The sequence below is a fragment of the Parasteatoda tepidariorum genome, chromosome 6 (genome assembly GCF_043381705.1).
Source record: "Parasteatoda tepidariorum isolate YZ-2023 chromosome 6, CAS_Ptep_4.0, whole genome shotgun sequence".
NCBI lineage: Eukaryota > Metazoa > Arthropoda > Arachnida > Araneae > Theridiidae > Parasteatoda > Parasteatoda tepidariorum.
Window position 1 is genome coordinate 91,897,003 of NC_092209.1, and position 17,935 is coordinate 91,914,937.

Here is a 17,935-nt window from a genome sequence, read left to right on the forward strand (position 1 = left end):
AACATTCAAATGAGGCTATTGAAGTTCAGAAAAGTTTCGATTGAAGATGTAATGAGTGTCTCCTAATGTGAAGCCGTGTTCAATGTCTTCTGTTGAAAAAACGAGGATCAAAAACCATTTCCATGATGGGCAAAAACTTAAAGGATCCATAAACGTGATATTTTAATTGAAATTTCTAAATCTAAAAATGAAATTCTCTCTTTAAAATCCCCAGAATTTGATCTCTTATTTCATAATTATATGCACCATCCAACCTTTTGATGATAACAAACATCAGCAGCATTTGTATGTCCTCGAGTTTCGTTCTTTTCTGTCTCGTAATTATGGACTTATCAGATCTGAAAATAAAGGACTTTAGTTAAGAATATAAATACTTGGCATCTTTTGTTGTGAAATGTTTTACTGTGTTAATGTAAATAAAATAAGTCATTTCGGGTTGTTTTTAAAATTGTTGAATATTTAAATGTAAGCTTTTTTCAATTAAAATAATAGATTGCTAAATATAACTGGATTCATTGAAAATAAAAGAATATTTAAAAAATTTTTTTTTTAAAATTCATTTCTTTAGGCTTTTTTTGCATTTTTTGGGGCCATCCTTGAAAAAAGGCGATCGTCGATAGTAGGATTCTGTCACCTTGTTATTCAAGACTTATCTGAAAGAGGATATTACCAGGTATTACAATAGATAGGGAAATATAATAGAATGTAAGTCATTGGAAATAAAAAAATACTTAAAATTTATTTCTGTTAAAAAAAATTTGCTTTTTATGCAATTTTTGAACCATCCCATGGAAGGGATACTATAGGCCTCGGGTGTCAAGCACTGATGTAAGGCTTATTTGTGCATGACTCTTAACGTGTGAGAATACCCTCCGATCGAAAAGTGATACGGTTAATAATTTTTCTTAAGGATATTTGAAAAAAGCAATTTATGTCAATTTAGTTTTTAAGAACCATTCTACGACATATTGATGATTGTTAGTGCTAAAGAGTTTGTTCGATTTCATAGCTAACTCATAACTGCGAAACTAACCCAGAAGACGAGATACCTGCATAGATAGATACGAATTGAATTGAACTTGATTTAAAATCTAGTTTAAACCTGAATCTAACATTTTTTTGTGCTAAAATTTTTTTAACCCTTTCTTTTTTACTTTTTTTGAGTGAAGTACCCTTTAATGTTGTTAGTTTAATGCAGTGTGAGGAGTTGTCATAGTTTTGTTTTTCGCTTGACCGCCGCCGCGTACCTTAATATATATATTTTTAGAATTTTCGTTAAAAATAAAGATCTAGGGGTCCACAAGATACCTAACCTTTCTATTCGTTTAGATATCGACATAGCAACACTTTTATTTTTTCTTGACTAACACATGACTCTTCCAACTCCGAGATGAAGATTAGGCTTAAAATAAATAAGGAAAAGTTTCTGGTGTTCACTCATTTCGAGCGATTTTCTTTACACATATGTTGATCAGTGTCCAGATTTAAAGAAAGAGATCAAAAAGTAGGATTTCTCATTAAGAAGATGTCGCAGGGGGTGCTCAGAAATTCTCTTGTGGCGTCACTACCACTAAGATTATTATATTCCTAACCTATGTAAGCGATTGGGTCTTTACTCAGAATTCTATATTCCTCTAGCGGATGATTGCCCTCTATTATTGGCCCGGTCTTTACTCATACCCGATTTTAGTGCGGTATTTTGTGAGCAAATTAACTCTTAAATCCCTCCATCGATGTTGACGAGTTCATTATCACGTTGCCATAGAAGGGAATTAATTATCGACTATCAAAAGGTACCTCCAGATAATAATCAAGATTTTATAGAGTTGGGAATTTGGTATTCTTAGTGGTAGCCTCACTTTAACACAAGAAAAAAACTATGTCTGCTAAATACGTGCAGAAAAGACCTCTTTTTTTGTTTTTAATTTTGGTAAATTTAATTAGACAATGGTCTAAGGGACTTTTAAAAAATATCAAATTATTGAAGGGGGCATCCACCAAGTATTCTTATGTTATTCTTTTAAATGCAGCTATAATCTTTCATAATGATGATGAATTCTTATTAACTCTTGTAACCTCGGATAGTTTGAATCCTTAGTTTGAATGTTTTTTTTAATTTGATTTTAGTTTAGTGTCTACTTATATCATCATACATTAATTTGTTTATAGTTCCCTACCCTGTAAAAAATTCCAGATCAATTGTGGTAACCCTCCAGCATTTCCATTTTACCGTAAAAATCATTTTTATCGTAAAATCCATTTTTAACGTAATTTTCGCAGTAATATTTGCTATTAAGGTATTCCCCAAAACTTTATGGTAAAAGTGAATTTTACCTTGAGTACCGAAATGCAGTTTTGTTATGGTTGTTCTTTTTCTGGGTTGAATCTTTTTCTAGTTTGGAATCTAGTTAAGTTTATTGGATCCGAGTTAGATAGGATTTTATTTAAACATCCAATTTTACTTTATTTGTACCTTCATTTCAAGTGTGACTATTTTTACAGTCTATTAAGAGTTTTAATTTATCATTGAGTTGCAATGAATTTATCTTTCCGCTGTTACAAAAATTATTCGTATTTTAACAAGTCTCTTACTTGCGTACTCAGTTTTGTGCACTCCAAGAACTCGGCTGTTCGAACAACCCAGAAAATTGTGTGAAGGTTATTTGCATCCAATCGAAATTTCCCATACAATTTAAAAGGGTACAAATAAATCAAACATCATAGTATTAAATAAATGGCTTGTACCCAACTCACTCTCATTCACACCATACGGAAATTATTTTCGTATTCGAAAACATCAATGTTGGAGCACTTTCGATATCGTCAGTAGATTTCGAATAAACGAATTTTGTAATTTTATGCAACACTGAAAAAATTATATTCACTTAAAAAATTCTTGAGATTTTGCAAAATGTGCAAAAAGTAAAATCAACAGTAGGGGTAAATCAATGTAAACAACTCCATTTCCCAGATTGCGACTATCCCGCATATTTTGAGGGACAGGAATCCGAATAAGGTAGTTTTATTCGAAGGAGTCCGAAAAAAGGTAGGTTTATTCGAAGAAAGTATAGTTTCTGTGTCTGTTAAAACATCGTCTGCCCAAGTTTTGAGTCTTACTGCGTGAAAATCCGATCATTATATCAAAAGTTAAGCAGTGTGATCCGTTTTTTATTTTGCGCACTCTACAACGAAAGCTATTAAGCAGTTTTTCTGATAACAGCCTTATTATTCAATCAAATGATAGAAATTTTAGATAATGTTTACAATTATCTGGCAGGTTTTAAGGATTGAATCGTTTATCGATATTTTTTCATAAATGTATAGCCCACGATTCTAAATTTTTAAAACTAAATAAATTGAACTGCGAAGGACATGTTTATTAACAAACACAAAATGGCGTAGACATTTTTAAAGCCATTTGATTCGCCATTGCACAAGTGTGCGATTAAAACAAGTAATCCTATTGGATAATTGGTCCCTTAAGTTATACGGCTTGTATCAACAAAAAAAAAAAGGTTCGTGCTTTTATAAAAAATTTTAAACTGACGTATAACTTATCCAGCTTTTAAATTTACGTAATAAAACCCTATTAATATAATTTTTGCTAGAAAAATAAAATCTAAGATGCCTCTTTTTTTTTTATCGAAGCAAACTTGAACGATCAGAAGTTCCAGTTCACTATCTACAAGCCTTACGGGAAAAGTAAACAAATGATAAATAAAAAGGAAATTTAATACAAGTTTTAAAAAAAGATAAGCTGAGTGCTTTTAGAAGAATATATATTTAGAAATATACATGTTAAGAAAAGATTACTGAAGCTAAGAAGAAGAAAAAAGCAGAAACAATATATGAATAAATTATTCTATAATCCCACAAAAACTTATTAAGCGGGAGGCAAAAAAAAAAAAAAAAATTATGTTTTGCTTTAAGCTCTATTCGCATGTAAACGAAAAGCTTAAATGCTTTTTTTTATTATTTGCTTTCGAGAGGTTTATAATTATAGTTTGTCGAAACTGTTTTAACGGATGAGTGAAGGAATAAAAACAGCGAAGTAGAAGAAAAGTAGCAGATTAATAAAATGTTTTATAATTGCGTAACAAATATGTATGTCATAATATGTAGAAGAGACATTATTAATGGGTCTATGAAAAATTAGAAATATTTAACGAGGTTAAATCAAATTTCTACTTTCAAATAAAGTTCTGGATTCATCTTTACTATGAATAATTTTTAAACTTCACTTCATTCATTATTCTTTTGTTTAAAGGTTTTCTTAATGGTTTTTATTTCCTCCATGTCAATCTATGTAGAATTTTATGTGAACACAAGTTCTTTATTACAAAGCAACTGATTTTTTTAAAAAATAGTTTTTTTTTTTAATTTCATTTATTGAAATGTTTCGAAATTTGAATGCTGCTAGCATTTTGAAACACACTTTAGATTTAAAATCTGTTTACGAGGTTCGATAGAATATATTTTAATAAGTACAGTGAACGACTGTTGAAAAATATTAATTCTTAGGTTAACACAAAAAGAGTACACTCTGTTGCAAGTTAAGAAAACACCATTATCTCTATTGTGAGAACCTGTTGGCATCTAAGTGCACGCCAAATGGATGCCAAGCTCTCAGTGCGAACGTATATCAACTGTGATGCCACAATTGGCATTACATATTTCCTACCTTTTAAAATATCTTTACTGATTTAAACTTATTTTTCTAATCATCTTAATCGAATTATATTTAAAATTAAATCAATTTTTATTTTAAGCGAGCATAAAATATTTTATTATTTTCTTATTGATCTATGTAATGACTCACTTTTTATTTCAATACTAATGTGTATGATTCATTCATTCACTAAATTGGAAACAAAAATCTATTTACAACTCTTTATTTCTTACCACAAATATGTATCCGTTACATGGTTATTATAATTCTCACAGTTTTGTTGGCGACTCGTGGTCGCCAAAGTATTTTCAAACCCAATATTGATTATGCGGGGTTGGCTTTGCTTTGGCTATGCTATATTTCGATAATTCGCCAATTTTGGATCTCTTATCCATGCTTCCCCTGTGTCCGTTGGGAAGAAATACATTTCCTTAAGACAATTATAATTTTTTACATCCATAATTAAGATGTGTTGGGCCGAAAATCCATGATGAGTTTTATACTACCACTATATGCTAATAATGGCGACATCGCCAACTCTTAAAACGACAGCCTCCTTTTTGCACAGTTTCTTAAATCGTGTGAAAGGAGGAAAACTAAACTTATTAAATAATCAACAAGCAATGAAAATTAAATAAAAATGTCTAAAAATCATGACAAATATGCGTCTTTCTGTTCTCCATTTAAGGAAACTGATGAAAGAATAATAAACATTGTTTCTTGCAGTTCTTTTACAACAAAAGTAAGGAGTTGAATTTAAGCGACCCAGGCAAATATTAGTAATAATAATATTAATAATAATATAGCAGAGTAATTTGATGCCTCGCCGTTATGAAAGAACCCGCAAAGTACTTGAGGCCAAGCAGAAGCGGGACTCTCAGGCACAAGGCCCCGAGCCACGCTCGCGCCGGATGGCAAAAGGAGGCAAGGAAGGGAAACACACTGCGCGATGAAGCCGGGTGGAAGCGGAGACGTCGAGTCTCGGCACCAGCCTGGATCGACAGCAGTCGAGCGGCCACCAGGAACTCCAATCACTCTCTGACCAGAAGGCCCGCAAGGCCTCCTGCCCCAGAACCATGCTTTATTTAAAACATTAAATTGCTAAAATCAATTTAAAACACATTTCAAAATACAAAATGTTGAGCGAAGCTCAAAAATTGATATTACATGAGTCGCCTGAGTTTGGCTTACAAATCAGGAGTAGGTGGCTTAAGTTCTGTATCTCGTTCGTTTCTGAATCATGGTCTTTGCCCATTGACTCGAGGGACAGCCTTGATGCTGTGGTTGGTTTTATGCCCTAAACGATACTGCCTCGACGCAGTTGTTGCATGAACTCTTTTCCTTGCATTCACTCTTTCTGTGCCCACTCGATCAGCAATTGGAGCATGTCTCCTCGCAATGCTTTGCTGAGTGCCCGAGCCTATTGCATCTATAGCAGCGCAAGGTATTCTTTGACTTTGTGGGTGTGCCAGCCGAGGCTGACGCTACCCTTTCTGACAATTTTGCCGAATGAACTAGGGTCAAGACGAACTACCCAATGAACGCCTTTTTTTAGATTTGATTGAGAACAAAGCCTCCACTTCTTTCTCATTAATCTCTCTATTAGTTTCTTCTAACCAGATTCTCTTCCCTCAAAGTCTACTCAACCTCATAAATTATGGCTCGTGGCTTAAATCTCTAAATTTCCAGACACTCCAGGTCTTTGCTCAACGGGGTTTCGTTTAAAGCCTTCTAAAACTTTTTTTGTGTCGCTCTTCCTTTCCATTTTCAGGAGCGCACCCCCGTCTCTTATACTCTTTAACCCGATGAGGTCCGTAGGTTCATAGTACTCTTTAACCTTCTGAATGGTATCACCCTTGACGTTCTCGTTCTTTGGCTTTATAAAAATGCAGAACAAAACAAAAGTAAAATAATCTTTATCTCGCATTTAATTTGTTAAGGGCATAAGACGCTCCATTTTATGTGGTCCAAGGAAATCCATTGATATTGCAACGTCATGTCATTGCTTCTTTTTCAAGAATGAACGTTCTCCTGAATTGTCAAAATAAGTCGCTATATTTAGACTACGAAAGTATAACCTTTTTTTTTATTATTATTATTATTATTCTATGATATATATCGTAAAAGAAAGCACGACTTCTGCCTGACGTGTTTAACTTTTAAAAGTATTTATGTTGTTTTGAAAGCATATTTGACAACGGAACTATTTGCAGTCGCGGATGATTACTTAAATTCTATATCTTCTTTTCTTAACTTGCATAGAATCTCTCTGCGGTCTGACGTTTAACAATGTTTTTAAATTCTCGACAATCGATTATACGAAAAATCAGTGATAAATAGGATCTGCATTTAAGACTCAAAATATTTAAAGACTTCATTGTATAGCGCAGGAGTTCATTTTCTTAAAATGAACGAGGAATCCCGACTTTTCGTTCATATCACCATTTTAGCCCCCATCCAATTCTGCATTTACTTCAATGCTCAGGAAGTTATGATAAAACAATTTTTCATTTCTGATGCGAAAGGCAGTTATTATGCCAGATACACAAGTACAGATAAATAAAAGTCTACAATGAAAGAAAAACAATTGAGATGTAAAACTGGAGAAATTATCTAGTCTCCCAATATTAAGAGTAGATGGGTCGTTCCTTCAGAGTCGAAAAGAACCTCGTTTGGCGCGATTTTTCATTCCAGCGACATTTAATGACTCGCTCTCCTATTTGGTAGTTTCTTAAATAAAAAAAGAACTTGATTCTTGACTTTTTTTTAGCTTAGGTAATACATTTTAAAAGGAACAAAAGCTTGCATTATAATTGTACTAGGCAAGAGGAAAATATCCAAAAAAGGTATTATAAATGAGCGAACGGAGATCGTGCCCAATCGTGTAGAGTTGTCATTCGAAAAGCAGAGACTTCTCGAAACCCGGGATAAGATTAAGGATACTCCAGATATAGTCCTACTTTTCCATACATTCAACCTTCTGAGAAGTTTCGAACAAGAGAAAAAATGCAATTTTTACGTAGAAGACAGAAAACTCATAAATAAGATAAATTACATTTTTAAATTAAAATCTGTCCATTACTGTAAATCACCTTTTCCATTTAATCCTAATAACTACATAAAACTGAAATACTTATTTGTGGTTTATTGTGTTCTCATCACCAGTAGACTCAAATATTTATGAGCCATAAAACTGTCCGAAATATTATTTGAATAGAATTTTCTTTTCTTATGTTTTTTTCTTAATCATTAAAAACTTTGCCCTACGAGGATTCATCTATTTCTGCGCAAGAAATCGCTGTGTAAAAATATCTCTTCTTTTTTTTTATTGATAAAATTATATCAAATGTTGCTCAATATATTTGAAGCTGGGTCTCTTTGAGGTTTTACTTGGATGCATCTCTTAACAGTTTCCCTTACTAATTTTTTTGAAGAAAAAAAAATGAAAAGGTTTCTTTTATTTCATTAACAAATGCGAGGAACTAAAACAAATACACAAGTTCTAAGTTGAAATTTTAATTTTTTTATTTAAAAAAAAAATACTTAATTTACCATCAGGTTTACTATCCCAAATTATCTCGGGCCAATGAAAAAAAGCTAAATATTAGTCATCATCTGAAAAATCATCCGCATTATTTTCGCTCACGAACCCACATTTTTTTTTCTATGTTCCCATCGTTATATACAAACAACGAAACAAAACGTATTGAATTCTGCTATCCCCGAGTATAATCGGGATAATAAATATTTGAAATATAATATATACATACCCGAGTTAACTCGTGATAATGAGGGAAGCTGTTNATTAACACGTTTCTTTTATTTCATTAACAAATGCAAGGAACTAAGACAAATACACAAGTTCTAAGTTGAAATTTTAATTTTTTTATTTAAAAAAAAATACTTAATCTACCATCAGGTTTACTATCCCAAATTATCTCGGGCCAATGAAAAAAAGCTAAATATTAGTCTTTGTTCACATCATCTGAAAAATAATCCGCATTATTTTCGCTCACGAACCCACATTTTTTTACTCTTTTTTTTTTCTTTCTATGTTCATCAACCCATCGTTATATACAAACAACGAAACAAAACGTATTGAGTTCTGCTATCCCCGAGTATAATCGGGATAATAAATATTTGCAATATAATATACCCGAGTTAACTCGTGATAATGAGGGAAGCTGTTAAGGAGCAAAATTAATTCCTGAGGCAAAACATCTATAGCGAACTTCCTCAAAATAAAGTTTATTGAAAATAAGTCCTTTTGAGGGGGGGGGGAGGCTAATGCTTTCATTTCTATAGGTATCGCAGTAGGACGGATGATTTAATGGGTGATCATCATTAGTATATTCTAAATGTATATTTTAATCGAGGAAAATCGAAATAGAATTGCAAATCCAAACATTGTATTACAAGTTATTAAATCTAATAGGCCTTAATACGAGCGTTATTTTTAGCACGTAGACTTGAAAATAATCATTCGCCACATGGCGAGTCAACGAAAAAAAAATATAGACCCAAATTAAATAACCAATTAAATATTTTTTTAATTTTTAATGATAAACATACAGCAATGCTGAAAGAATTTAAAGAACAGAATTTTAATTAAAATACAGTCAAACCGCGTTACAGTGAATTTCCGGATACAGTGAACGAAATGTTCGCTTGCTAATATCATTTATTGTGGATATAGTAAATCAAAAGAAGAGAGGACAGTATGAACTTTTTTTCTGTCTTCGACTCATTTTTTATTCTTCATTTTTTGGTCATTTCGAAATATCTACATAAAATGCGCATCTCTTGATTTTTGTCTGTAATGTAGAGCCATAAGCATTTTTTCTTGTTTACTTCTACTATAATCATATCCCTAAATTTTTTGTACGCAAGACGTCATAAAAAATAAAAGTGGACGCATTTTTTTGTTACTACATATTGTTTTTAAATCAATTTATTTTTATGGATCATTTATTTAAATAATGTGTCACAAGAGGTTCGGAAAAATTAGTTATAGTGAACCGATTGAAGGTTCACTATAATTCAAAATTTCGATCCTCCAGAATTGATCGAAAGATTCGGAGAGTTTCTTAAGAATTTACATTTTTCAAAATAGTATTTTTCCTTATAAATAAAATTCTTATAAAGTCAGCCAAATTTTTGTTGTTGAATTTGCTTTTCATAGCCGTTTTAATATGAATTTTCTGTAATTGAACTAAAAAGTTTGCAAAAAGTGGCAATAAAAAGTGATTCTTAAATGACTGCTTAACTGAAAAGGTCAACTAAGAAGCTAAAGTGATGCGCAGGACTTACCAGATTCGACGATTATATATTAGGACCCTTCCCCCCCCCCCTTAGAGTTGGAATTTCTCTTGCCATACATCATTTTAAAACATTTACTGAAAGAAGAGAGAAAATTATAGCTGCAGGAAGATTTACTTTTAATCCTAAAACAAGAGACAGTCTAATTTTTTTTTTTTTTTCAGAATTTATCAATCGATTGATTTGAAATCTTTGATAGAAATTTATAGTGTTCATAAGTGTGCATAGTTGAAAGTTAAACCTTAATAATTTATTTCAAAACTTTAGTTTAAAAGTTTAGTTTAATAGACTGGTAAGTTTAATTTAATGGACATTTATAAGACTCGTGACGTCTTCTTCAAAAGGACAAACATTTTAGACAACCTATTTGCTGACTCAAACATAATAAAAGCTGTTGTGAGTTCTATTTTTTACCGTTTAATCAAGTAATAGGACAAAACCACTGCAATCAGGTATTTGAAAAATAGAAATAATATTACTATAAAACATTAAATTACCCAATAACAGCTTGTTCAATTTAAACAAAACTTTCCCAATAAAATGTTCATTAATGTTAAAGTTTCGGCGTGAAACAATAAATTCTCATATAAAATAATAAATATTCGTAAAAGAATAAATATTCAAAACTTTTAAATTATCGAATATGGATCCAAAAACAAATTCTTGGGGACATCATTTCGCGTTGCAGACCACTTTATATTAAAAATGGATATCGAAAATGAGAGTATATTTTGAGGTTCTGTTCTTATGAAAATATTATGCATAAACGGGACATTTTTTTACACCTTTTTGAATAAAATTTAAAAGTTTATTCGAGATAAATAATGATAGTAAAAACCTTTTTAGAACTATAAAATGTTGTAATAATTTAATAGCAATACCAAGAGTACCATGTCATTGTCAATAAAACACTTTAATGAAAATAAAAAAGAAAAAATTCAAACTTTATGTTGGCCTTATATTTTTAAATGTCTGTACGGCGCATCAGTTTGGACAATACACATTTGTTTCAAAAAACTTGTGAGAAATGACGGATAAAATAAAACTACAAATCTTTTCAATATTCTAATATCAACCCTAAAACAAATGAACACGCCATCTTTCTGCATTAAAAAAAAAAAAGAAGAGAGAAACCTAATTTATTTCCGAAATTGAGATATAAAGCCTAAATATATTTTAGCATTTTTTCTCTTAAATATATTCGATGAATCTGTATAGACGAAACACGCATTCCGACATTTCTTCATCAAACCTCTATATGGATGCCCAAATAAAGGAGTGAAATTTCGGATTAAAAAAAAAAATGAAGAGGAGGAACTTACAATTGTTATTTCTCCTTTTTTTTTTATCCAGTTTGTTTTCCAGATCTCCAGTGAAGAGCGAGAGTGTGAGAGGAGACTAGGGGGGGAGGGAGACGTACACGAGAGGGCGCACCCATACACTGTGCAGGGCTTCAAGGTGATCCTGGGGCGCCCGTTTCTGACTATCGACAGAGGAACCCGTTCACGAAAATGCCGCCGAAACACGGGAAAAAGATTGCCAATCCCAGGACTGACAGCAGTGAGTGGTTTTTTTTTTTAATTTTGTCATTTTTATACAAATCCCTTTTCTAAGTAATCTGTACAATGACTTTGGAGTTTTAAAAAATTTTAAAAAAATCGTCCGAAATGGATGCACCCCTATTTTTACCCCTGTCGGTGGGGACAAACTCTCACAATACTGATTATTCCTTTTAGACTTGTTAGTTTGATAATTTTGTATCAAATTTATGTTAAAAATGCTGTTGCCAGCAGAATGGGAGAAACTATTTCGATGATTCCATATGGCATGAAGAAAAAGAATCAATTTTTTTTTTCGTTTTGTTTTAAAAAGTTTGTACTATAAATGTATCTGTCGTGTTTTTAGAATGAATATTTTCGAGAGAGAAATTTTCATTAAGAAAAATATATTCCTTTCATTTGATTGAATAATAAGTTTCATAAAACGGGAATACTTTTACTCAAAAACAAAAATTAAGAAATTTATGTCTGACTGAAATAAGAGCTAAATTTTGCTCTTATTCAAATTTGATCTTAGTAACTAGGCAATGGATGCTCCAGCAGTGAGTAAAAAATTTAAATTGATTTTAAAGAAACATTTCAATTTGAAGATAATTTTAAGGAAGGAATACTTTTTAATAAAGGCTTTTGTTCTCTTAAAGATTAAAAATCTAATTTCTTTTTTAAAAAAATCTTGAAAAGTTTTAATTTTTAACTAAATTAGAAAAATTTTGATTTTATTTCTTTACGATTTGAATTTTTTGTTCTTTTCGAATATTTTCATATTCGAAAAGAACAAAAAAATTCACAATGACAATCGAGAAAAATTTTAATACTATTATCATTTTGTAATTTTAGTATACTAATTTAATAAATGCTTTTGCTACTAAAGTTCATTTACTTTTTTTAAAAAAATAAATTGCTAAAAAGTTAAATTTTTAAACAAATTTTTTAAAAATATTATTCTTATATGAATATATTCAGAAAAATATAAGTTTGGGACGAGCTTTAAGAGAAATGCTATAATTATGAAGTTCTTTTCCTAGAGAGCTTATTTTTTTGTATATTAATACCAATTTTTTTAAATATGCATTTAATTAGTTCAAGTTTTTACCAAATTTAAAAAAAAAATTTCATACTTAGGAATATTCAAAAAGGATAGAAAAATTTTTTTTTATTGATATTTAAGAAAAATTTTCATTCTATTATAGTTTTATATTATTTATGTATTATACGAAACGCAAATTTTCTGAAAGATTAAATCTCAGTTTCTTAAAAAAAATATTTTAAAAATCTCAATCTTTAATTAAAGTTCAAAAATTTCTTTTCATTAGAATATATCCAGTGAAAAGTAATTGTAAAACACTTTAATTAAATTTCTAGAGAAATTTTATTATATTATTGTTTTGTAGTTAGATTAAATTTGAATAAATACGCCTCTGCTGCTAAAGATTAAATATCCTTAAAAAAAATTTTTAAGAGAAATTTTATCTTTTAATTACATTTTCATGTCAATTTCGAATGAAAACAAAATTATAAAATTTTAATTATTCATCCTTTACATTTTGAAATGACGAGTACTCAATGCACTAATTGAATATATAGGCAAACATTAACAATGAATTCTATCAAACTAATAAGATGATGTAATTCCTCTATTAGAATTTATATTTTTATTGACATTAAATCAGTTTTGTAAGTTTTAATTTGTCTGTGCATGAAATTTGATATTTCTTTTTTCGAATGAAAAAAAAAACTTAAAAAAAGAGAAAAACATTTGAATAGATTTTGTTTTGAGTCTTCGTCCAGAAAAAAGAAATCTCTAATTCATCCTAAAAAGAGATTTGATAATCACTTAAAATTAGAAAGAAAGAAAAGAAAGTAAAACGGCTGAAAACCGCAAAATTTATCTTCAAATGAAAATTTATTCTCTAATTACAATTTTTTTCCTTCCTTTTTCAGTCACTGTTAAATGACTTCTTTTTATTTCAAATTCAGCTTTGCACTTTCAGTTTTTTCGATAATTTTATTTTTTGAGTTATATTTTAAATCAGCGACTATTTAATACGATATTTTGAGCTTAAAAAATATATAATTTATTGTTTTAAACTCTTTAAATCTATTATTCCACCTTCATTTAAGGCTCATACCGGATTTAAATAAAAAGTTGTATTGTAGGCAGAATAATAAAGTAATCTTATTTGAAAAAATAAGATCTTTAATCCTACGACGCAGATGGGTCAGTTATATATATTTTTTTCTCTAAATGCAAGTAAAAATATGTTTCGATATTTTTTTATTAAGAAAAACAGTTCAATAGTTGCCAAAAAAAATCTGTATCTGAATCATGTTTGTACTAAAATATAAAATTTAAAAAAAAAATGTAGTTTGAATTTTTTTCATTCATATTCAAAAAATTGTCAATAATTAATTTTGTAAATGAAAGAAATTCCAATAAGGAATTTATTTAACACACCAACACTTAATGTATTTCTACAATAGTCTGTCAAATGAGCGGACTTCATGATTGAATGTATGAAATATGGATGATAGGAAGGATATAAACTGAAAAAACTTTATTAGAATTAAACAAAATTGTATAATTATATCTGTTACAAACACAAAGAATTAAAATTCGTTGTTCAAAGTATACCGAGTGTTTCCGTTGTACATTTTTCACAAGCATATTTCTTCTAATTATTTCTGTAATTCTTATAATTATAAGAATTCTAATAATGATTCTTTATAATAAATATTATTTTTTCTAAGAACTTGAGCTGTCTTGATTGACATTTTTCTGGGTAAAAACTAACCGTTTGTTAGAAATGAAGTAAAACTATCAAAATGAAATATAAGCGACTTACCAAAACATTTTGTTTTTGTCTCTTTTTCTGACACAAAAATGCCGATTTAAAATTTTAGGAACTTTCTTGAATTCGCAGAGATTTTGATGGAACTAACAGCGCAACAGTTTTTACAGAAACTCATGGAATGCAATAGGTTGAACATCGTCATTTCTGATCCTTATGAAGCAATAAATTGTTCTCTCTGTCAAATGACCGGTTGTGGTAAAAATAGGTATACGACACGTATTATTCGATATTATTCGAAACAAACAAAATGTTAAAAAAAAACAATAATAGAATATTAACTGTATATAATTTTTAGAAAAAGTCATAAAGTCAAAAGTGCAAAAACGATAAGCGTATTTTCGACGCAAAAGTTTATACATGGTCATTTGATCCGGTATGTTTAGTGAGCACCGCTTGCAAAACGCCGACAACCAACAGCGGAAAGATTTTGTTAAAGAAAAATTGGATGCTATCTGTGGAAAAAAATGTAGTTTCCCATTCATATTCAAAAAATTTTTAATAATTATCTTTGTAAATTAAAAAAATTCCAATGAGGAATCTCTTTAAGCTAAATAACAACAAATAAGTGCAAATTGCTTGAAAGTGAATCGTGTTTGGAAGATTTCAAGCAGAAAATTAAAATGTTCCCCAGTCATATATTATTAAAATGTACTTATTTTTACCTAAATTAGTGCAAAATAATGCTTACCTAAATTAATGCTAAAAATTCTGCGTTAAAGTGCTAAAATTTCTTTTACGTAAATACAGTGCCAGGGATGCTTAAAGTGATGCGATTAAAACTAATATTTGGATATCAGAAATAGAGTGAATAAGTTAATTAACCAAATTAATAAATTATAATACAGCTCTTTTTCAATTAATAGAGATTTTTCCTAAAAAAATTAGGAACAAAAATTTGCCATCAAAATATCTTACCTAGATATTGATTTATTTTTTGACTTGAATCTATTTGATTTTAAATTTAGTTTTATTCGATCAAGTAACACATAAATTAAATAATATTCTTCATTTTTTTAAATAATGTATTTAAACTTTTTAGTATTTTTATTTATTTAGTCTAATTTTTGAAATTAGAGCTTTTAAGCGGTGTAAAATAAATTTGTTAGTTTCATGCATTTCACTGAACTCCTCTCGAGTTTAATCAACAATAATTTGGAAGTAAATGGTGCAAAGAAGACAGTAGCTTGTAAAATAATAGTTTTAAATTTCAGTTTAAAATTTTTGGGATTTTTAACCCGGTCAAAAAGAGCCGGTCATTTTTCAACTTAAAAAAAAATCCCGACTAAAATTAAAAAAATTCAAAATAAAAAATAATATTTTAAAAAACCACGTTTTTGTAGCGAAGAGTAATAATTAAAAAAAAATCCCGACTAAAATTAAAAAAATTCAAAATAAAAAATAATATTTTTAAAAACCACGTTTTTGTAGCGAAGAGTAATAATTAAAAAAAAATTTTAAAACGAAAAACGTGGGGCGCATGAAATACATAACAGTACATATACATACATATACACATTTTCTTACTCATACACATGCACAGCCACATATACATGCACATACATATGCATATACACAAACATATTCCACATCCACATTCAGATACAATTACAGATACAATTACAGATATACATACACATATTCTCAAGAGCACACATTAATATAACATTACTGTTATGTATTTCATGCGCCCCACGTTTTTCGTTTTTCAAATTTTTTTTTAATTATTATTCTCCACTACAAAAACGTGGTTTTTAAAAATATTATTTTTTATTTTGAATTGTTTTATTTTAAATTATAATTTTTTTAAATTTTTCATTTTTATTTTACATTTTTTTAAAATTATTATTTTTTAATTATTATTCTTCACTACAAAAACGTGGTTTTTAAAAATATATTTTTTTATTTAGATTATTTATTTATAAAAAAGGCGTATTGATTTTCGAAGTTTGTTTGGTAGTCTGTACAATGACTTGTGTTCTTCTTGTGTTTCATAAAATTCAAACATAAGAGTGAGAAAAAAAATCAAAATTTTTCTAAGCCTATTCGCAAAGGAAGAGTGCTTGATATAAAATTTCAGGAAACTGAAAGTTTTTTTAAAATAGGTGTAACCGTTATTTTGTTTTGCCTGAAAAAAAATTATAATCCAATTTATATCAGCTGCACCATTCTGTTCTGTCTGAATATTTTCTAAACAGCTTTAGTGTGTTAGGTAGGTTATTCGTTGGAAAGCACTACGAGCTGGAGAATCACCATTTTGGTCATCAGGTTCGTTTGGTACTTTTGACAGAGCCGGAATAAAGCGATTAACATCTTGTATAATTAATCGAGCAAATCTATTTACTATTACATCTTTATAGAGTGGATTATTTGCAATAAGCCAATCAAGTGCCTTGTAGACTCGATCTGGTGATATGTTAGTCTCTTGTTACATTTAAGTTCTGCAGAGTCTCAGTCACTACAATAATTCCTATATCTAAGCTCGATCGAGGAAGCATTTCAGGCAGTTTTTCACTAACTTCAAAGATATCGAAAGCAAATAATGTGGCATGTCCTTTAAAACCGTATTGGCCAAATCTGCCTGGAAATTTAATAACTTTGATGTACGGAATGATGCGGTGAAGTAAATGTCGTTCTGGTTCAGTTACTGCTGCAATTTCACCAGGAATATCACCTAGTAGCAAGTTATTCCAATACGCCTCAGATGGAGCATGACTTTTTGAGCTTTCCAAGTGCGTATTGCATCGATAGCATACAAGCAAATCATTTTTAGCGACAAGTTCCGGTGGCAAGTATGGCTTTGCTGACGTTAAACGATATTTAGCTATTTGATTAGGGTAGCATTTCTTCTGGAAGATATCATAACACTTGTCACAATAAGTGTCTATGGTTGAGTAGAAATCTGCCCTATCAGTTACCCGTTGAGCATAAGCCTTACGACGACGTTTTAGTCTTTCTTCATATTCCTGAATTGACTCTCCAGCGCTTGAATCAGAGTTTCTCAAGCGATTTGATTCCTTGAGCCATTCGTTGTTTATTTTTATTCCGTCCGACAACACGCTGATTTTTCGGAACTTCTGCCGCTTGTTTACGCCGTTTAGCTAATCTTGCAAACGTATCTGCTTCTGATTCTTGTTGAAGCGTCTCTAACAACTTTTGTTTTTTTTTCCAGTCGTCGCTTGCGTTGAGTGGCTGTCTCTTTCGTCATCGTGTCAAGACTACTACAAGACCTCTACTAAAATAATGGAACTTTAATTTTAAATTAGGGATACAAAAATCTTTATAGAAAAACAATTCGCGATCGCAACGAACTATAGGGGGCGTTGTTGTATGAGACTAATACCTGCGATTTCTATATGAACAGTCATTCATTTACTCTAGAGACGTCTTTAATGTAGCGTGTAGCATTGCAACGTTCCTTTTTTTATCGTGGCTAATTAAATTTAAAAAAGAAAAATGTTTAATATCCTTTCTTATGCAAACGAAAACAAAATGGTATCTCTTTTTTTTAGAGAAGGATTTAAAAATGTACAAAATTA

The 17,935-nt window shown here is 30.0% G+C and overlaps 2 protein-coding genes across 2 annotated transcripts in view; one reads left to right on the plus strand and one right to left on the minus strand.

Annotated features, from left to right (window-relative positions):
• LOC107445196 (nucleoside hydrolase) overlaps positions 1-17,935 on the minus strand; it is a 50,124-nt gene that overhangs the window by 18,407 nt on the left and 13,782 nt on the right. The gene's annotated exons all lie outside the window — the stretch shown is intronic.
• Positions 11,407-17,935, plus strand: part of LOC107445183 (uncharacterized) — a 165,548-nt gene continuing 159,019 nt past the window's right edge. Inside the window, exon 1 of the mRNA XM_043050878.2 lies at positions 11,407-11,548. The gene's annotated coding sequence lies outside the window, so the exon portion shown is untranslated. The remainder of the gene's footprint in view (positions 11,549-17,935) is intronic.